The 18,292-nt window shown below is 42.5% G+C and overlaps 34 non-coding genes across 34 annotated transcripts; all 34 read right to left on the bottom strand.

Annotated features, from left to right (window-relative positions):
• Positions 1-367: 367 nt before the first annotated feature.
• On the bottom strand, positions 368-486 carry LOC140022456 (5S ribosomal RNA). The gene has a single exon (XR_011826438.1). It is a non-coding gene; the product is annotated as a 5S ribosomal RNA (ribosomal RNA).
• A 416-nt stretch (positions 487-902) lies between these two features.
• On the bottom strand, positions 903-1,021 carry LOC140024118 (5S ribosomal RNA). Its single transcript, XR_011828090.1, has one exon. It is a non-coding gene; the product is annotated as a 5S ribosomal RNA (ribosomal RNA).
• Positions 1,022-1,437: 416 nt separating this feature from the next.
• LOC140031870 (5S ribosomal RNA) lies at positions 1,438-1,556 on the bottom strand. The gene has a single exon (XR_011835795.1). It is a non-coding gene; the product is annotated as a 5S ribosomal RNA (ribosomal RNA).
• Positions 1,557-1,972: 416 nt separating this feature from the next.
• On the bottom strand, positions 1,973-2,091 carry LOC140024416 (5S ribosomal RNA). The gene has a single exon (XR_011828389.1). It is a non-coding gene; the product is annotated as a 5S ribosomal RNA (ribosomal RNA).
• A 416-nt stretch (positions 2,092-2,507) lies between these two features.
• Positions 2,508-2,626, bottom strand: LOC140022455 (5S ribosomal RNA). The gene has a single exon (XR_011826437.1). It is a non-coding gene; the product is annotated as a 5S ribosomal RNA (ribosomal RNA).
• A 416-nt stretch (positions 2,627-3,042) lies between these two features.
• LOC140024117 (5S ribosomal RNA) lies at positions 3,043-3,161 on the bottom strand. The gene has a single exon (XR_011828089.1). It is a non-coding gene; the product is annotated as a 5S ribosomal RNA (ribosomal RNA).
• A 416-nt stretch (positions 3,162-3,577) lies between these two features.
• Positions 3,578-3,696, bottom strand: LOC140031869 (5S ribosomal RNA). The gene has a single exon (XR_011835794.1). It is a non-coding gene; the product is annotated as a 5S ribosomal RNA (ribosomal RNA).
• A 416-nt stretch (positions 3,697-4,112) lies between these two features.
• LOC140031868 (5S ribosomal RNA) lies at positions 4,113-4,231 on the bottom strand. The gene has a single exon (XR_011835793.1). It is a non-coding gene; the product is annotated as a 5S ribosomal RNA (ribosomal RNA).
• A 416-nt stretch (positions 4,232-4,647) lies between these two features.
• LOC140032283 (5S ribosomal RNA) lies at positions 4,648-4,766 on the bottom strand. The gene has a single exon (XR_011836209.1). It is a non-coding gene; the product is annotated as a 5S ribosomal RNA (ribosomal RNA).
• Positions 4,767-5,182: 416 nt separating this feature from the next.
• LOC140022454 (5S ribosomal RNA) lies at positions 5,183-5,301 on the bottom strand. Its single transcript, XR_011826436.1, has one exon. It is a non-coding gene; the product is annotated as a 5S ribosomal RNA (ribosomal RNA).
• Positions 5,302-5,718: 417 nt separating this feature from the next.
• LOC140022453 (5S ribosomal RNA) lies at positions 5,719-5,837 on the bottom strand. The gene has a single exon (XR_011826435.1). It is a non-coding gene; the product is annotated as a 5S ribosomal RNA (ribosomal RNA).
• A 416-nt stretch (positions 5,838-6,253) lies between these two features.
• LOC140024116 (5S ribosomal RNA) lies at positions 6,254-6,372 on the bottom strand. Its single transcript, XR_011828088.1, has one exon. It is a non-coding gene; the product is annotated as a 5S ribosomal RNA (ribosomal RNA).
• Positions 6,373-6,788: 416 nt separating this feature from the next.
• On the bottom strand, positions 6,789-6,907 carry LOC140031867 (5S ribosomal RNA). Its single transcript, XR_011835792.1, has one exon. It is a non-coding gene; the product is annotated as a 5S ribosomal RNA (ribosomal RNA).
• Positions 6,908-7,323: 416 nt separating this feature from the next.
• Positions 7,324-7,442, bottom strand: LOC140024415 (5S ribosomal RNA). The gene has a single exon (XR_011828388.1). It is a non-coding gene; the product is annotated as a 5S ribosomal RNA (ribosomal RNA).
• A 416-nt stretch (positions 7,443-7,858) lies between these two features.
• Positions 7,859-7,977, bottom strand: LOC140022452 (5S ribosomal RNA). The gene has a single exon (XR_011826434.1). It is a non-coding gene; the product is annotated as a 5S ribosomal RNA (ribosomal RNA).
• Positions 7,978-8,393: 416 nt separating this feature from the next.
• LOC140025040 (5S ribosomal RNA) lies at positions 8,394-8,512 on the bottom strand. Its single transcript, XR_011829017.1, has one exon. It is a non-coding gene; the product is annotated as a 5S ribosomal RNA (ribosomal RNA).
• A 416-nt stretch (positions 8,513-8,928) lies between these two features.
• On the bottom strand, positions 8,929-9,047 carry LOC140032106 (5S ribosomal RNA). Its single transcript, XR_011836031.1, has one exon. It is a non-coding gene; the product is annotated as a 5S ribosomal RNA (ribosomal RNA).
• A 416-nt stretch (positions 9,048-9,463) lies between these two features.
• LOC140031866 (5S ribosomal RNA) lies at positions 9,464-9,582 on the bottom strand. The gene has a single exon (XR_011835791.1). It is a non-coding gene; the product is annotated as a 5S ribosomal RNA (ribosomal RNA).
• Positions 9,583-9,998: 416 nt separating this feature from the next.
• On the bottom strand, positions 9,999-10,117 carry LOC140022451 (5S ribosomal RNA). The gene has a single exon (XR_011826433.1). It is a non-coding gene; the product is annotated as a 5S ribosomal RNA (ribosomal RNA).
• A 417-nt stretch (positions 10,118-10,534) lies between these two features.
• Positions 10,535-10,653, bottom strand: LOC140022450 (5S ribosomal RNA). Its single transcript, XR_011826432.1, has one exon. It is a non-coding gene; the product is annotated as a 5S ribosomal RNA (ribosomal RNA).
• Positions 10,654-11,069: 416 nt separating this feature from the next.
• Positions 11,070-11,188, bottom strand: LOC140022449 (5S ribosomal RNA). Its single transcript, XR_011826431.1, has one exon. It is a non-coding gene; the product is annotated as a 5S ribosomal RNA (ribosomal RNA).
• A 416-nt stretch (positions 11,189-11,604) lies between these two features.
• Positions 11,605-11,723, bottom strand: LOC140024114 (5S ribosomal RNA). The gene has a single exon (XR_011828086.1). It is a non-coding gene; the product is annotated as a 5S ribosomal RNA (ribosomal RNA).
• A 416-nt stretch (positions 11,724-12,139) lies between these two features.
• On the bottom strand, positions 12,140-12,258 carry LOC140031865 (5S ribosomal RNA). The gene has a single exon (XR_011835790.1). It is a non-coding gene; the product is annotated as a 5S ribosomal RNA (ribosomal RNA).
• A 416-nt stretch (positions 12,259-12,674) lies between these two features.
• LOC140031864 (5S ribosomal RNA) lies at positions 12,675-12,793 on the bottom strand. Its single transcript, XR_011835789.1, has one exon. It is a non-coding gene; the product is annotated as a 5S ribosomal RNA (ribosomal RNA).
• Positions 12,794-13,209: 416 nt separating this feature from the next.
• Positions 13,210-13,328, bottom strand: LOC140022447 (5S ribosomal RNA). Its single transcript, XR_011826429.1, has one exon. It is a non-coding gene; the product is annotated as a 5S ribosomal RNA (ribosomal RNA).
• Positions 13,329-13,745: 417 nt separating this feature from the next.
• LOC140022446 (5S ribosomal RNA) lies at positions 13,746-13,864 on the bottom strand. The gene has a single exon (XR_011826428.1). It is a non-coding gene; the product is annotated as a 5S ribosomal RNA (ribosomal RNA).
• Positions 13,865-14,280: 416 nt separating this feature from the next.
• On the bottom strand, positions 14,281-14,399 carry LOC140022445 (5S ribosomal RNA). The gene has a single exon (XR_011826427.1). It is a non-coding gene; the product is annotated as a 5S ribosomal RNA (ribosomal RNA).
• A 416-nt stretch (positions 14,400-14,815) lies between these two features.
• On the bottom strand, positions 14,816-14,934 carry LOC140024113 (5S ribosomal RNA). The gene has a single exon (XR_011828085.1). It is a non-coding gene; the product is annotated as a 5S ribosomal RNA (ribosomal RNA).
• Positions 14,935-15,350: 416 nt separating this feature from the next.
• On the bottom strand, positions 15,351-15,469 carry LOC140031863 (5S ribosomal RNA). Its single transcript, XR_011835788.1, has one exon. It is a non-coding gene; the product is annotated as a 5S ribosomal RNA (ribosomal RNA).
• A 416-nt stretch (positions 15,470-15,885) lies between these two features.
• On the bottom strand, positions 15,886-16,004 carry LOC140031861 (5S ribosomal RNA). Its single transcript, XR_011835786.1, has one exon. It is a non-coding gene; the product is annotated as a 5S ribosomal RNA (ribosomal RNA).
• Positions 16,005-16,420: 416 nt separating this feature from the next.
• Positions 16,421-16,539, bottom strand: LOC140024112 (5S ribosomal RNA). Its single transcript, XR_011828084.1, has one exon. It is a non-coding gene; the product is annotated as a 5S ribosomal RNA (ribosomal RNA).
• A 416-nt stretch (positions 16,540-16,955) lies between these two features.
• LOC140031860 (5S ribosomal RNA) lies at positions 16,956-17,074 on the bottom strand. Its single transcript, XR_011835785.1, has one exon. It is a non-coding gene; the product is annotated as a 5S ribosomal RNA (ribosomal RNA).
• A 416-nt stretch (positions 17,075-17,490) lies between these two features.
• LOC140031859 (5S ribosomal RNA) lies at positions 17,491-17,609 on the bottom strand. Its single transcript, XR_011835784.1, has one exon. It is a non-coding gene; the product is annotated as a 5S ribosomal RNA (ribosomal RNA).
• A 416-nt stretch (positions 17,610-18,025) lies between these two features.
• LOC140024413 (5S ribosomal RNA) lies at positions 18,026-18,144 on the bottom strand. Its single transcript, XR_011828386.1, has one exon. It is a non-coding gene; the product is annotated as a 5S ribosomal RNA (ribosomal RNA).
• Between the last annotated feature and the right edge of the window lie 148 nt (positions 18,145-18,292).

Raw genomic sequence — 18,292 nt, 5'->3', positions numbered from 1 at the left:
GTGTGGCTTTTCTAGACCGAAATTCATTTTAAGCGTCAATTCAAGCATTTTCCTATTATCCTTTTATTTGTTTGCTTTCATATTTTTTTTTTGTTATTGATTTGCCCCCTGTTTTTTTCCATCATCCCGCAACTCTAAATTATCATGAAATCAATCCTTCACGCTTGCGCTGATACATTTGCGCCGACAAATTTGAGCGACGATCCGGGCTTTGATCGAGCCGTACCGTTCCTGATTTGTCTCGCGCCTTCAGATCCTCCTTCACGCTTCGACAAGAAGCAAAATATTAAGCAATCGTTCCGACAGAGCTAAATTACTACAGGATAAAGAACGAATAGGAAATTTGGATTTCGAAACAAAAAAGAGAGGGGTGCAACACGAGGACTTCCCAGGGGGTCACCAATCCAAGTACTACTCTCGCCCAAACACGCTTAATTTCGAAGTTCTGATGGGATCCGGTGCATTAGTGCTGGTATGATCGCACCCGCCATATTTCTTTCGCTTTATTCTTTTAAACTACCCCGTCCTGCGAAGCAGTGTGGCTTTTCTAGACCGAAATTCATTTTAAGCGTCAATTCAAGCATTTTCCTATTATCCTTTTATTTATTTGCTTTCATATTTTTTTTTGTTATTGATTTGCCCCCTGTTTTTTTCCATCATCCCGCAACTCTAAATTATCATGAAATCAATCCTTCACGCTTGCGCTGATACATTTGCGCCGACAAATTTGAGCGACGATCCGGGCTTTGATCGAGCCGTACCGTTCCTGATTTGTCTCGCGCCTTCAGATCCTCCTTCACGCTTCGACAAGAAGCAAAATATTAAGCAATCGTTCCGACGGAGCTAAATTACTACAGGATAAAGAACGAATAGGAAATTTGGATTTCGAAACAAAAAAGAGAGGGGTGCAACACGAGGACTTCCCAGGGGGTCACCAATCCAAGTACTACTCTCGCCCAAACACGCTTAATTTCGAAATTCTGATGGGATCCGGTGCATTAGTGCTGGTATGATCGCACCCGCCATATTCCTTTCGATTTATTCTTTTAAACTACCCAGTCCTACGAAGCAGTGTGGCTTTTCTAGACCGAAATTCATTTTAAGCGTCAATTCAAGCATTTTCCTATTATCCTTTTATTTATTTGCTTTCATAATTTTTTTTGTTATTGATTTGCCCCCTGTTTTTTTCCATCATCCCGCAACTCTACATTATCATGAAATCAATCCTTCACGCTTGCGCTGATACATTTGCGCCGACAAATTTGAGCGACGATCCGGGCTTTGATCGAGCCGTACCGTTCCTGATTTGTCTCGCGCCTTCAGATCCTCCTTCACGCTTCGACAAGAAGCAAAATATTAAGCAATCGTTCCGACGGAGCTAAATTACTACAGGATAAAGAACGAATAGGAAATTTGGATTTCGAAACAAAAAAAAGAGGGGTGCAACAAGAGGAATTCCCAGGGGGTCACCCATCCTAGTACTACTCTCGCCCAAGCATGCTTAACTTCGGAGTTCTGATGGGATCCGGTGCATTAGTGCTGGTATGATCGCACCCGCCATGTTCCTTTCGCTTTATTCTTTTAAACCATCCCGTCCTGCGAAGCAGTGTGGCTTTTCTAGACCGAAATTCATTTTAAGCGTCAATTCAAGCATTTTTCTCTTACCCTTTTGTTTATTTGCTTTCATATTTTTTTTTGTTATTGATTTGCCCCCTGTTTTTTTCCATCATCCCGCAACTCTAAATTATCATGAAATGAATCCTTCATGCTTGCGCTGATACATTTGCGCCGACAAATTTGAGCGACGATCCGGGCTTTGATCGAACCGTACCGTTCCTGATTTGTCTCGCGCCTTCAGATCCTCCTTCACGCTTCGACAAGAAGCAAAATATTAAGCAATCGTTCCGACGGAGCTAAATTACTACTGGATAAAGAACGAATAGGAAATTTGGATTTCGAAACAAAAAAGAGAGGGGTGCAACATGAGGACTTCCCAGGGGGTCACCAATCCAAGTACTACTCTCGCCCAAACACGCTTAATTTCGAAGTTCTGATGGGATCCGGTGCATTAGTGCTGGTATGATCGCACCCGCCATGTTCCTTTCGCTTTATTCTTTTAAACCATCCCGTCCTGCGAAGCAGTGTGGCTTTTCTAGACCGAAATTCATTTTAAGCGTCAATTCAAGCATTTTTCTCTTACCCTTTTGTTTATTTGCTTTCATATTTTTTTTTGTTATTGATTTGCCCCCTGTTTTTTTCCATCATCCCGCAACTCTAAATTATCATGAAATGAATCCTTCATGCTTGCGCTGATACATTTGCGCCGACAAATTTGAGCGACGATCCGGGCTTTGATCGAACCGTACCGTTCCTGATTTGTCTCGCGCCTTCAGATCCTCCTTCACGCTTCGACAAGAAGCAAAATATTAAGCAATCGTTCCGACGGAGCTAAATTACTACAGGATAAAGAAGGAATAGGAAATTTGGATTTCGAAACAAAAAAGAGAGGGGTGCAACACGAGGACTTCCCAGGGGGTCACCAATCCAAGTACTACTCTCGCCCAAACACGCTTAATTTCGAAGTTCTGATGGGATCCGGTGCATTAGTGCTGGTATGATCGCACCCGCCATATTTCTTTCGCTTTATTCTTTTAAACTACCCCGTCCTGCGAAGCAGTGTGGCTTTTCTAGACCGAAATTCATTTTAAGCGTCAATTCAAGCATTTTCCTATTATCCTTTTATTTATTTGCTTTCATATTTTTTTTTGTTATTGATTTGCCCCCTGTTTTTTTCCATCATCCCGCAACTCTAAATTATCATGAAATCAATCCTTCACGCTTGCACTGATACATTTGCGCCGACAAATTTGAGCGACGATCCGGGCTTTGATCGAGCCGTACCGTTCCTGATTTGTCTCGCGCCTTCAGATCCTCCTTCACGCTTCGACAAGAAGCAAAATATTAAGCAATCGTTCCGACGGAGCTAAATTACTACAGGATAAAGAACGAATAGGAAATTTGGATTTCGAAACAAAAAAGAGAGGGGTGCAACACGAGGACTTCCCAGGGGGTCACCAATCCAAGTACTACTCTCGCCCAAACACGCTTAATTTCGAAATTCTGATGGGATCCGGTGCATTAGTGCTGGTATGATCGCACCCGCCATATTCCTTTCGCTTTATTCTTTTAAACTACCCAGTCCTACGAAGCAGTGTGGCTTTTCTAGACCGAAATTCATTTTAAGCGTCAATTCAAGCATTTTCCTATTATCCTTTTATTTATTTGCTTTCATAATTTTTTTTGTTATTGATTTGCCCCCTGTTTTTTTCCATCATCCCGCAACTCTACATTATCATGAAATCAATCCTTCACGCTTGCGCTGATACATTTGCGCCGACAAATTTGAGCGACGATCCGGGCTTTGATCGAGCCGTACCGTTCCTGATTTGTCTCGCGCCTTCAGATCCTCCTTCACGCTTCGACAAGAAGCAAAATATTAAGCAATCGTTCCGACGGAGCTAAATTACTACAGGATAAAGAACGAATAGGAAATTTGGATTTCGAAACAAAAAAAAGAGGGGTGCAACAAGAGGAATTCCCAGGGGGTCACCCATCCTAGTACTACTCTCGCCCAAGCATGCTTAACTTCGGAGTTCTGATGGGATCCGGTGCATTAGTGCTGGTATGATCGCACCCGCCATGTTCCTTTCGCTTTATTCTTTTAAACCATCCCGTCCTGCGAAGCAGTGTGGCTTTTCTAGACCGAAATTCATTTTAAGCGTCAATTCAAGCATTTTTCTCTTACCCTTTTGTTTATTTGCTTTCATATTTTTTTTTGTTATTGATTTGCCCCCTGTTTTTTTCCATCATCCCGCAACTCTAAATTATCATGAAATCAATCCTTCATGCTTGCGCTGATACATTTGCGCCGACAAATTTGAGCGACGATCCGGGCTTTGATCGAACCATACCGTTCCTGATTTGTCTCGCGCCTTCAGATCCTCCTTCACGTTTCGACAAGAAGCAAAATATTAAGCAATCGTTCCGACGGAGCTAAATTACTACAGGATAAAGAACGAATAGGAAATTTGGATTTCGAAACAAAAAAAAGAGGGGTGCAACAAGAGGAATTCCCAGGGGGTCACCCATCCTAGTACTACTCTCGCCCAAGCATGCTTAACTTCGGAGTTCTGATGGGATCCGGTGCATTAGTGCTGGTATGATCGCACCCGCCATGTTCCTTTCGCTTTATTCTTTTAAACCATCCCGTCCTGCGAAGCAGTGTGGCTTTTCTAGACCGAAATTCATTTTAAGCGTCAATTCAAGCATTTTTCTCTTACCCTTTTGTTTATTTGCTTTCATATTTTTTTTTGTTATTGATTTGCCCCCTGTTTTTTTCCATCATCCCGCAACTCTAAATTATCATGAAATCAATCCTTCATGCTTGCGCTGATACATTTGCGCCGACAAATTTGAGCGACGATCCGGGCTTTGATCGAACCGTACCGTTCCTGATTTGTCTCGCGCCTTCAGATCCTCCTTCACGCTTCGACAAGAAGCAAAATATTAAGCAATCGTTCCGACGGAGCTAAATTACTACAGGATAAAGAACGAATAGGAAATTTGGATTTCGAAACAAAAAAAAGAGGGGTGCAACAAGAGGAATTCCCAGGGGGTCACCCATCCTAGTACTACTCTCGCCCAAGCATGCTTAACTTCGGAGTTCTGATGGAATCCGGTGCATTAGTGCTGGTATGATCGCACCCGCCATGTTCCTTTCGCTTTATTCTTTTAAACCATCCCGTCCTGCGAAGCAGTGTGGCTTTTCTAGACCGAAATTCATTTTAAGCGTCAATTCAAGCATTTTTCTCTTACCCTTTTGTTTATTTGCTTTCATATTTTTTTTTGTTATTGATTTGCCCCCTGTTTTTTTCCATCATCCCGCAACTCTAAATTATCATGAAATCAATCCTTCATGCTTGCGCTGATACATTTGCGCCGACAAATTTGAGCGACGATCCGGGCTTTGATCGAACCGTACCGTTCCTGATTTGTCTCGCGCCTTCAGATCCTCCTTCACGCTTCGACAAGAAGCAAAATATTAAGCAATCGTTCCGACGGAGCTAAATTACTACTGGATAAAGAACGAATAGGAAATTTGGATTTCGAAACAAAAAAGAGAGGGGTGCAACACGAGGACTTCCCAGGGGGTCACCAATCCAAGTACTACTCTCGCCCAAACACGCTTAATTTCGAAGTTCTGATGGGATCCGGTGCATTAGTGCTGGTATGATCGCACCCGCCATATTCCTTTCGCTTTATTCTTTTAAACTACCCCGTCCTGCGAAGCAGTGTGGCTTTTCTAGACCGAAATTCATTTTAAGCGTCAATTCAAGCATTTTCCTATTATCCTTTTATTTGTTTGCTTTCATATTTTTTTTTTGTTATTGATTTGCCCCCTGTTTTTTTCCATCATCCCGCAACTCTAAATTATCATGAAATCAATCCTTCACGCTTGCGCTGATACATTTGCGCCGACAAATTTGAGCGACGATCCGGGCTTTGATCGAGCCGTACCGTTCCTGATTTGTCTCGCGCCTTCAGATCCTCCTTCACGCTTCGACAAGAAGCAAAATATTAAGCAATCGTTCCGACAGAGCTAAATTACTACAGGATAAAGAACGAATAGGAAATTTGGATTTCGAAACAAAAAAGAGAGGGGTGCAACACGAGGACTTCCCAGGGGGTCACCAATCCAAGTACTACTCTCGCCCAAACACGCTTAATTTCGAAGTTCTGATGGGATCCGGTGCATTAGTGCTGGTATGATCGCACCCGCCATATTTCTTTCGCTTTATTCTTTTAAACTACCCCGTCCTGCGAAGCAGTGTGGCTTTTCTAGACCGAAATTCATTTTAAGCGTCAATTCAAGCATTTTCCTATTATCCTTTTATTTATTTGCTTTCATATTTTTTTTTGTTATTGATTTGCCCCCTGTTTTTTTCCATCATCCCGCAACTCTAAATTATCATGAAATCAATCCTTCACGCTTGCGCTGATACATTTGCGCCGACAAATTTGAGCGACGATCCGGGCTTTGATCGAGCCGTACCGTTCCTGATTTGTCTCGCGCCTTCAGATCCTCCTTCACGCTTCGACAAGAAGCAAAATATTAAGCAATCGTTCCGACGGAGCTAAATTACTACAGGATAAAGAACGAATAGGAAATTTGGATTTCGAAACAAAAAAGAGAGGGGTGCAACACGAGGACTTCCCAGGGGGTCACCAATCCAAGTACTACTCTCGCCCAAACACGCTTAATTTCGAAATTCTGATGGGATCCGGTGCATTAGTGCTGGTATGATCGCACCCGCCATATTCCTTTCGATTTATTCTTTTAAACTACCCAGTCCTACGAAGCAGTGTGGCTTTTCTAGACCGAAATTCATTTTAAGCGTCAATTCAAGCATTTTCCTATTATCCTTTTATTTATTTGCTTTCATAATTTTTTTTGTTATTGATTTGCCCCCTGTTTTTTTCCATCATCCCGCAACTCTACATTATCATGAAATCAATCCTTCACGCTTGCGCTGATACATTTGCGCCGACAAATTTGAGCGACGATCCGGGCTTTGATCGAGCCGTACCGTTCCTGATTTGTCTCGCGCCTTCAGATCCTCCTTCACGCTTCGACAAGAAGCAAAATATTAAGCAATCGTTCCGACGGAGCTAAATTACTACAGGATAAAGAACGAATAGGAAATTTGGATTTCGAAACAAAAAAAAGAGGGGTGCAACAAGAGGAATTCCCAGGGGGTCACCCATCCTAGTACTACTCTCGCCCAAGCATGCTTAACTTCGGAGTTCTGATGGGATCCGGTGCATTAGTGCTGGTATGATCGCACCCGCCATGTTCCTTTCGCTTTATTCTTTTAAACCATCCCGTCCTGCGAAGCAGTGTGGCTTTTCTAGACCGAAATTCATTTTAAGCGTCAATTCAAGCATTTTTCTCTTACCCTTTTGTTTATTTGCTTTCATATTTTTTTTTGTTATTGATTTGCCCCCTGTTTTTTTCCATCATCCCGCAACTCTAAATTATCATGAAATGAATCCTTCATGCTTGCGCTGATACATTTGCGCCGACAAATTTGAGCGACGATCCGGGCTTTGATCGAACCGTACCGTTCCTGATTTGTCTCGCGCCTTCAGATCCTCCTTCACGCTTCGACAAGAAGCAAAATATTAAGCAATCGTTCCGACGGAGCTAAATTACTACTGGATAAAGAACGAATAGGAAATTTGGATTTCGAAACAAAAAAGAGAGGGGTGCAACATGAGGACTTCCCAGGGGGTCACCAATCCAAGTACTACTCTCGCCCAAACACGCTTAATTTCGAAGTTCTGATGGGATCCGGTGCATTAGTGCTGGTATGATCGCACCCGCCATGTTCCTTTCGCTTTATTCTTTTAAACCATCCCGTCCTGCGAAGCAGTGTGGCTTTTCTAGACCGAAATTCATTTTAAGCGTCAATTCAAGCATTTTTCTCTTACCCTTTTGTTTATTTGCTTTCATATTTTTTTTTGTTATTGATTTGCCCCCTGTTTTTTTCCATCATCCCGCAACTCTAAATTATCATGAAATGAATCCTTCATGCTTGCGCTGATACATTTGCGCCGACAAATTTGAGCGACGATCCGGGCTTTGATCGAACCGTACCGTTCCTGATTTGTCTCGCGCCTTCAGATCCTCCTTCACGCTTCGACAAGAAGCAAAATATTAAGCAATCGTTCCGACAGAGCTAAATTACTACAGGATAAAGAACGAATAGGAAATTTGGATTTCGAAACAAAAAAGAGAGGGGTGCAACACGAGGACTTCCCAGGGGGTCACCAATCCAAGTACTACTCTCGCCCAAACACGCTTAATTTCGAAGTTCTGATGGGATCCGGTGCATTAGTGCTGGTATGATCGCACCCGCCATATTTCTTTCGCTTTATTCTTTTAAACTACCCCGTCCTGCGAAGCAGTGTGGCTTTTCTAGACCGAAATTCATTTTAAGCGTCAATTCAAGCATTTTCCTATTATCCTTTTATTTATTTGCTTTCATATTTTTTTTTGTTATTGATTTGCCCCCTGTTTTTTTCCATCATCCCGCAACTCTAAATTATCATGAAATCAATCCTTCACGCTTGCGCTGATACATTTGCGCCGACAAATTTGAGCGACGATCCGGGCTTTGATCGAGCCGTACCGTTCCTGATTTGTCTCGCGCCTTCAGATCCTCCTTCACGCTTCGACAAGAAGCAAAATATTAAGCAATCGTTCCGACGGAGCTAAATTACTACAGGATAAAGAACGAATAGGAAATTTGGATTTCGAAACAAAAAAGAGAGGGGTGCAACAAGAGGACTTCCCAGGGGGTCACCAATCCAAGTACTACTCTCGCCCAAACACGCTTAATTTCGAAATTCTGATGGGATCCGGTGCATTAGTGCTGGTATGATCGCACCCGCCATATTCCTTTCGCTTTATTCTTTTAAACTACCCAGTCCTACGAATCAGTGTGGCTTTTCTAGACCGAAATTCATTTTAAGCGTCAATTCAAGCATTTTCCTATTATCCTTTTATTTATTTGCTTTCATAATTTTTTTTGTTATTGATTTGCCCCCTGTTTTTTTCCATCATCCCGCAACTCTACATTATCATGAAATCAATCCTTCACGCTTGCGCTGATACATTTGCGCCGACAAATTTGAGCGACGATCCGGGCTTTGATCGAGCCGTACCGTTCCTGATTTGTCTCGCGCCTTCAGATCCTCCTTCACGCTTCGACAAGAAGCAAAATATTAAGCAATCGTTCCGACGGAGCTAAATTACTACAGGATAAAGAACGAATAGGAAATTTGGATTTCGAAACAAAAAAAAGAGGGGTGCAACAAGAGGAATTCCCAGGGGGTCACCCATCCTAGTACTACTCTCGCCCAAGCATGCTTAACTTCGGAGTTCTGATGGGATCCGGTGCATTAGTGCAGGTATGATCGCACCCGCCATGTTCCTTTCGCTTTATTCTTTTAAACCATCCCGTCCTGCGAAGCAGTGTGGCTTTTCTAGACCGAAATTCATTTTAAGCGTCAATTCAAGCATTTTTCTCTTACCCTTTTGTTTATTTGCTTTCATATTTTTTTTTGTTATTGATTTGCCCCCTGTTTTTTTCCATCATCCCGCAACTCTAAATTATCATGAAATCAATCCTTCATGCTTGCGCTGATACATTTGCGCCGACAAATTTGAGCGACGATCCGGGCTTTGATCGAACCGTACCGTTCCTGATTTGTCTCGCGCCTTCAGATCCTCCTTCACGCTTCGACAAGAAGCAAAATATTAAGCAATCGTTCCGACGGAGCTAAATTACTACAGGATAAAGAACGAATAGGAAATTTGGATTTCGAAACAAAAAAAAGAGGGGTGCAACAAGAGGAATTCCCAGGGGGTCACCCATCCTAGTACTACTCTCGCCCAAGCATGCTTAACTTCGGAGTTCTGATGGGATCCGGTGCATTAGTGCTGGTATGATCGCACCCGCCATGTTCCTTTCGCTTTATTCTTTTAAACCATCCCGTCCTGCGAAGCAGTGTGGCTTTTCTAGACCGAAATTCATTTTAAGCGTCAATTCAAGCATTTTTCTCTTACCCTTTTGTTTATTTGCTTTCATATTTTTTTTTGTTATTGATTTGCCCCCTGTTTTTTTCCATCATCCCGCAACTCTAAATTATCATGAAATCAATCCTTCATGCTTGCGCTGATACATTTGCGCCGACAAATTTGAGCGACGATCCGGGCTTTGATCGAACCGTACCGTTCCTGATTTGTCTCGCGCCTTCAGATCCTCCTTCACGCTTCGACAAGAAGCAAAATATTAAGCAATCGTTCCGACGGAGCTAAATTACTACTGGATAAAGAACGAATAGGAAATTTGGATTTCGAAACAAAAAAGAGAGGGGTGCAACACGAGGACTTCCCAGGGGGTCACCAATCCAAGTACTACTCTCGCCCAAACACGCTTAATTTCGAAGTTCTGATGGGATCCGGTGCATTAGTGCTGGTATGATCGCACCCGCCATATTCATTTCGCTTTATTCTTTTAAACTACCCCGTCCTGCGAAGCAGTGTGGCTTTTCTAGACCGAAATTCATTTTAAGCGTCAATTCAAGCATTTTCCTATTATCCTTTTATTTATTTGCTTTCATATTTTTTTTTTGTAATTGATTTGCCCCCTGTTTTTTTCCATCATCCCGCAACTCTAAATTATCATGAAATCAATCCTTCACGCTTGCGCTGATACATTTGCGCCGACAAATTTGAGCGACGATCCGGGCTTTGATCGAGCCGTACCGTTCCTGATTTGTCTCGCGCCTTCAGATCCTCCTTCACGCTTCGACAAGAAGCAAAATATTAAGCAATCGTTCCGACAGAGCTAAATTACTACAGGATAAAGAACGAATAGGAAATTTGGATTTCGAAACAAAAAAGAGAGGGGTGCAACACGAGGACTTCCCAGGGGGTCACCAATCCAAGTACTACTCTCGCCCAAACACGCTTAATTTCGAAGTTCTGATGGGATCCGGTGCATTAGTGCTGGTATGATCGCACCCGCCATATTTCTTTCGCTTTATTCTTTTAAACTACCCCGTCCTGCGAAGCAGTGTGGCTTTTCTAGACCGAAATTCATTTTAAGCGTCAATTCAAGCATTTTCCTATTATCCTTTTATTTATTTGCTTTCATATTTTTTTTTGTTATTGATTTGCCCCCTGTTTTTTTCCATCATCCCGTAACTCTAAATTATCATGAAATCAATCATTCACGCTTGCGCTGATACATTTGCGCCGACAAATTTGAGCGACGATCCGGGCTTTGATCGAGCCGTACCGTTCCTGATTTGTCTCGCGCCTTCAGATCCTCCTTCACGCTTCGACAAGAAGCAAAATATTAAGCAATCGTTCCGACGGAGCTAAATTACTACAGGATAAAGAACGAATAGGAAATTTGGATTTCGAAACAAAAAAGAGAGGGGTGCAACACGAGGACTTCCCAGGGGGTCACCAATCCAAGTACTACTCTCGCCCAAACACGCTTAATTTCGAAGTTCTGATGGGATCCGGTGCATTAGTGCTGGTATGATCGCACCCGCCATATTTCTTTCGCTTTATTCTTTTAAACTACCCCGTCCTGCGAAGCAGTGTGGCTTTTCTAGACCGAAATTCATTTTAAGCGTCAATTCAAGCATTTTCCTATTATCCTTTTATTTATTTGCTTTCATATTTTTTTTTGTTATTGATTTGCCCCCTGTTTTTTTCCATCATCCCGCAACTCTAAATTATCATGAAATCAATCCTTCACGCTTGCACTGATACATTTGCGCCGACAAATTTGAGCGACGATCCGGGCTTTGATCGAGCCGTACCGTTCCTGATTTGTCTCGCGCCTTCAGATCCTCCTTCACGCTTCGACAAGAAGCAAAATATTAAGCAATCGTTCCGACGGAGCTAAATTACTACAGGATAAAGAACGAATAGGAAATTTGGATTTCGAAACAAAAAAGAGAGGGGTGCAACACGAGGACTTCCCAGGGGGTCACCAATCCAAGTACTACTCTCGCCCAAACACGCTTAATTTCGAAATTCTGATGGGATCCGGTGCATTAGTGCTGGTATGATCGCACCCGCCATATTCCTTTCGCTTTATTCTTTTAAACTACCCAGTCCTACGAAGCAGTGTGGCTTTTCTAGACCGAAATTCATTTTAAGCGTCAATTCAAGCATTTTCCTATTATCCTTTTATTTATTTGCTTTCATAATTTTTTTTGTTATTGATTTGCCCCCTGTTTTTTTCCATCATCCCGCAACTCTACATTATCATGAAATCAATCCTTCACGCTTGCGCTGATACATTTGCGCCGACAAATTTGAGCGACGATCCGGGCTTTGATCGAGCCGTACCGTTCCTGATTTGTCTCGCGCCTTCAGATCCTCCTTCACGCTTCGACAAGAAGCAAAATATTAAGCAATCGTTCCGACGGAGCTAAATTACTACAGGATAAAGAACGAATAGGAAATTTGGATTTCGAAACAAAAAAAAGAGGGGTGCAACAAGAGGAATTCCCAGGGGGTCACCCATCCTAGTACTACTCTCGCCCAAGCATGCTTAACTTCGGAGTTCTGATGGGATCCGGTGCATTAGTGCTGGTATGATCGCACCCGCCATGTTCCTTTCGCTTTATTCTTTTAAACCATCCCGTCCTGCGAAGCAGTGTGGCTTTTCTAGACCGAAATTCATTTTAAGCGTCAATTCAAGCATTTTTCTCTTACCCTTTTGTTTATTTGCTTTCATATTTTTTTTTGTTATTGATTTGCCCCCTGTTTTTTTCCATCATCCCGCAACTCTAAATTATCATGAAATCAATCCTTCATGCTTGCGCTGATACATTTGCGCCGACAAATTTGAGCGACGATCCGGGCTTTGATCGAACCGTACCGTTCCTGATTTGTCTCGCGCCTTCAGATCCTCCTTCACGCTTCGACAAGAAGCAAAATATTAAGCAATCGTTCCGACGGAGCTAAATTACTACAGGATAAAGAACGAATAGGAAATTTGGATTTCGAAACAAAAAAAAGAGGGGTGCAACAAGAGGAATTCCCAGGGGGTCACCCATCCTAGTACTACTCTCGCCCAAGCATGCTTAACTTCGGAGTTCTGATGGGATCCGGTGCATTAGTGCTGGTATGATCGCACCCGCCATGTTCCTTTCGCTTTATTCTTTTAAACCATCCCGTCCTGCGAAGCAGTGTGGCTTTTCTAGACCGAAATTCATTTTAAGCGTCAATTCAAGCATTTTTCTCTTACCCTTTTGTTTATTTGCTTTCATATTTTTTTTTGTTATTGATTTGCCCCCTGTTTTTTTCCATCATCCCGCAACTCTAAATTATCATGAAATCAATCCTTCATGCTTGCGCTGATACATTTGCGCCGACAAATTTGAGCGACGATCCGGGCTTTGATCGAACCGTACCGTTCCTGATTTGTCTCGCGCCTTCAGATCCTCCTTCACGCTTCGACAAGAAGCAAAATATTAAGCAATCGTTCCGACGGAGCTAAATTACTACTGGATAAAGAACGAATAGGAAATTTGGATTTCGAAACAAAAAAGAGAGGGGTGCAACACGAGGACTTCCCAGGGGGTCACCAATCCAAGTACTACTCTCGCCCAAACACGCTTAATTTCGAAGTTCTGATGGGATCCGGTGCATTAGTGCTGGTATGATCGCACCCGCCATATTCATTTCGCTTTATTCTTTTAAACTACCCCGTCCTGCGAAGCAGTGTGGCTTTTCTAGACCGAAATTCATTTTAAGCGTCAATTCAAGCATTTTCCTATTATCCTTTTATTTATTTGCTTTCATATTTTTTTTTTGTAATTGATTTGCCCCCTGTTTTTTTCCATCATCCCGCAACTCTAAATTATCATGAAATCAATCCTTCACGCTTGCGCTGATACATTTGCGCCGACAAATTTGAGCGACGATCCGGGCTTTGATCGAGCCGTACCGTTCCTGATTTGTCTCGCGCCTTCAGATCCTCCTTCACGCTTCGACAAGAAGCAAAATATTAAGCAATCGTTCCGACAGAGCTAAATTACTACAGGATAAAGAACGAATAGGAAATTTGGATTTCGAAACAAAAAAGAGAGGGGTGCAACACGAGGACTTCCCAGGGGGTCACCAATCCAAGTACTACTCTCGCCCAAACACGCTTAATTTCGAAGTTCTGATGGGATCCGGTGCATTAGTGCTGGTATGATCGCACCCGCCATATTTCTTTCGCTTTATTCTTTTAAACTACCCCGTCCTGCGAAGCAGTGTGGCTTTTCTAGACCGAAATTCATTTTAAGCGTCAATTCAAGCATTTTCCTATTATCCTTTTATTTATTTGCTTTCATATTTTTTTTTGTTATTGATTTGCCCCCTGTTTTTTTCCATCATCCCGTAACTCTAAATTATCATGAAATCAATCATTCACGCTTGCGCTGATACATTTGCGCCGACAAATTTGAGCGACGATCCGGGCTTTGATCGAGCCGTACCGTTCCTGATTTGTCTCGCGCCTTCAGATCCTCCTTCACGCTTCGACAAGAAGCAAAATATTAAGCAATCGTTCCGACGGAGCTAAATTACTACAGGATAAAGAACGAATAGGAAATTTGGATTTCGAAACAAAAAAGAGAGGGGTGCAACACGAGGACTTCCCAGGGGGTCACCAATCCAAGTACTACTCTCGCCCAAACACGCTTAATTTCGAAGTTCTGATGGGATCCGGTGCATTAGTGCTGGTATGATCGCACCCGCCATATTTCTTTCGCTTTATTCTTTTAAACTACCCCGTCCTGCGAAGCAGTGTGGCTTTTCTAGACCGAAATTCATTTTAAGCGTCAATTCAAGCATTTTCCTATTATCCTTTTATTTATTTGCTTTCATATTTTTTTTTGTTATTGATTTGCCCCCTGTTTTTTTCCATCATCCCGCAACTCTAAATTATCATGAAATCAATCCTTCACGCTTGCACTGATACATTTGCGCCGACAAATTTGAGCGACGATCCGGGCTTTGATCGAGCCGTACCGTTCCTGATTTGTCTCGCGCCTTCAGATCCTCCTTCACGCTTCGACAAGAAGCAAAATATTAAGCAATCGTTCCGACGGAGCTAAATTACTACAGGATAAAGAACGAATAGGAAATTTGGATTTCGAAACAAAAAAGAGAGGGGTGCAACACGAGGACTTCCCAGGGGGTCACCAATCCAAGTACTACTCTCGCCCAAACACGCTTAATTTCGAAATTCTGATGGGATCCGGTGCATTAGTGCTGGTATGATCGCACCCGCCATATTCCTTTCGCTTTATTCTTTTAAACTACCCAGTCCTACGAAGCAGTGTGGCTTTTCTAGACCGAAATTCATTTTAAGCGTCAATTCAAGCATTTTCCTATTATCCTTTTATTTATTTGCTTTCATAATTTTTTTTGTTATTGATTTGCCCCCTGTTTTTTTCCATCATCCCGCAACTCTACATTATCATGAAATCAATCCTTCACGCTTGCGCTGATACATTTGCGCCGACAAATTTGAGCGACGATCCGGGCTTTGATCGAGCCGTACCGTTCCTGATTTGTCTCGCGCCTTCAGATCCTCCTTCACGCTTCGACAAGAAGCAAAATATTAAGCAATCGTTCCGACGGAGCTAAATTACTACAGGATAAAGAACGAATAGGAAATTTGGATTTCGAAACAAAAAAAAGAGGGGTGCAACAAGAGGAATTCCCAGGGGGTCACCCATCCTAGTACTACTCTCGCCCAAGCATGCTTAACTTCGGAGTTCTGATGGGATCCGGTGCATTAGTGCTGGTATGATCGCACCCGCCATGTTCCTTTCGCTTTATTCTTTTAAACCATCCCGTCCTGCGAAGCAGTGTGGCTTTTCTAGACCGAAATTCATTTTAAGCGTCAATTCAAGCATTTTTCTCTTACCCTTTTGTTTATTTGCTTTCATATTTTTTTTTGTTATTGATTTGCCCCCTGTTTTTTTCCATCATCCCGCAACTCTAAATTATCATGAAATCAATCCTTCATGCTTGCGCTGATACATTTGCGCCGACAAATTTGAGCGACGATCCGGGCTTTGATCGAACCATACCGTTCCTGATTTGTCTCGCGCCTTCAGATCCTCCTTCACGCTTCGACAAGAAGCAAAATATTAAGCAATCGTTCCGACGGAGCTAAATTACTACAGGATAAAGAACGAATAGTAAATTTGGATTTCGAAACAAAAAAAAGAGGGGTGCAACAAGAGGAATTCCCAGGGGGTCACCCATCCTAGTACTACTCTCGCCCAAGCATGCTTAACTTCGGAGTTCTGATGGGATCCGGTGCATTAGTGCTGGTATGATCGCACCCGCCATATTTCTTTCGCTTTATTCTTTTAAACTACCCCGTCCTGCGAAGCAGTGTGGCTTTTCTAGACCGAAATTCATTTTAAGCGTCAATTCAAGCATTTTCCTATTATCCTTTTATTTATTTGCTTTCATATTTTTTTTTGTTATTGATTTGCCCCCTGTTTTTTTCCATCATCCCGCAACTCTAAATTATCATGAAATCAATCCTTCACGCTTGCACTGATACATTTGCGCCGACAAATTTGAGCGACGATCCGGGCTTTGATCGAGCCGTACCGTTCCTGATTTGTCTCGCGCCTTCAGATCCTCCTTCACGCTTCGACAAGAAGCAAAATATTAAGCAATCGTTCCGACGGAGCTAAATTACTACAGGATAAAGAACGAATAGGAAATTTGGATTTCGAAACAAAAAAGAGAGGGGTGCAACACGAGGACTTCCCAGGGGGTCACCAATCCAAGTACTACTCTCGCCCAAACACGCTTAATTTCGAAATTCTGATGGGATCCGGTGCATTAGTGCTGGTATGATCGCACCCGCCATATTCCTTTCGCTTTATTCTTTTAAACTACCCAGTCCTACGAAGCAGTGTGGCTTTTCTAGACCGAAATTCATTTTAAGCGTCAATTCAAGCATTTTCCTATTATCCTTTTATTTATTTGCTTTCATAATTTTTTTTGTTATTGATTTGCCCCCTGTTTTTTTCCATCATCCCGCAACTCTACATTATCATGAAATCAATCCTTCACGCTTGCGCTGATACATTTGCGCCGACAAATTTGAGCGACGATCCGGGCTTTGATCGAGCCGTACCGTTCCTGATTTGTCTCGCGCCTTCAGATCCTCCTTCACGCTTCGACAAGAAGCAAAATATTAAGCAATCGTTCCGACGGAGCTAAATTACTACAGGATAAAGAACGAATAGGAAATTTGGATTTCGAAACAAAAAAAAGAGGGGTGCAACAAGAGGAATTCCCAGGGGGTCACCCATCCTAGTACTACTCTCGCCCAAGCATGCTTAACTTCGGAGTTCTGATGGGATCCGGTGCATTAGTGCTGGTATGATCGCACCCGCCATGTTCCTTTCGCTTTATTCTTTTAAACCATCCCGTCCTGCGAAGCAGTGTGGCTTTTCTAGACCGAAATTCATTTTAAGCGTCAATTCAAGCATTTTTCTCTTACCCTTTTGTTTATTTGCTTTCATATTTTTTTTTGTTATTGATTTGCCCCCTGTTTTTTTCCATCATCCCGCAACTCTAAATTATCATGAAATCAATCCTTCATGCTTGCGCTGATACATTTGCGCCGACAAATTTGAGCGACGATCCGGGCTTTGATCGAACCATACCGTTCCTGATTTGTCTCGCGCCTTCAGATCCTCCTTCACGTTTCGACAAGAAGCAAAATATTAAGCAATCGTTCCGACGGAGCTAAATTACTACAGGATAAAGAACGAATAGGAAATTTGGATTTCGAAACAAAAAAAAGAGGGGTGCAACAAGAGGAATTCCCAGGGGGTCACCCATCCTAGTACTACTCTCGCCCAAGCATGCTTAACTTCGGAGTTCTGATGGGATCCGGTGCATTAGTGCTGGTATGATCGCACCCGCCATGTTCCTTTCGCTTTATTCTTTTAAACCATCCCGTCCTGCGAAGCAGTGTGGCTTTTCTAGACCGAAATTCATTTTAAGCGTCAATTCAAGCATTTTTCTCTTACCCTTTTGTTTATTTGCTTTCATATTTTTTTTTGTTATTGATTTGCCCCCTGTTTTTTTCCATCATCCCGCAACTCTAAATTATCATGAAATCAATCCTTCATGCTTGCGCTGATACATTTGCGCCGACAAATTTGAGCGACGATCCGGCCTTTGATCGAACCGTACCGTTCCTGATTTGTCTCGCGCCTTCAGATCCTCCTTCACGCTTCGACAAGAAGCAAAATATTAAGCAATCGTTCCGACGGAGCTAAATTACTACTGGATAAAGAACGAATAGGAAATTTGGATTTCGAAACAAAAAAGAGAGGGGTGCAACATGAGGACTTCCCAGGGGGTCACCAATCCAAGTACTACTCTCGCCCAAACACGCTTAATTTCGAAGTTCTGATGGGATCCGGTGCATTAGTGCTGGTATGATCGCACCCGCCATATTCCTTTCGCTTTATTCTTTTAAACTACCCCGTCCTGCGAAGCAGTGTGGCTTTTCTAGACCGAAATTCATTTTAAGCGTCAATTCAAGCATTTTCCTATTATCCTTTTATTTGTTTGCTTTCATATTTTTTTTTTGTTATT

Source organism: Coffea arabica, chromosome 11e (assembly GCF_036785885.1).
Source record: "Coffea arabica cultivar ET-39 chromosome 11e, Coffea Arabica ET-39 HiFi, whole genome shotgun sequence".
Taxonomy (NCBI): Eukaryota; Viridiplantae; Streptophyta; class Magnoliopsida; order Gentianales; family Rubiaceae; genus Coffea; species Coffea arabica.
The sequence above is the reverse complement of the archived record's forward strand: the minus strand, read 5'-3'. Positions and strand labels throughout refer to the sequence as shown.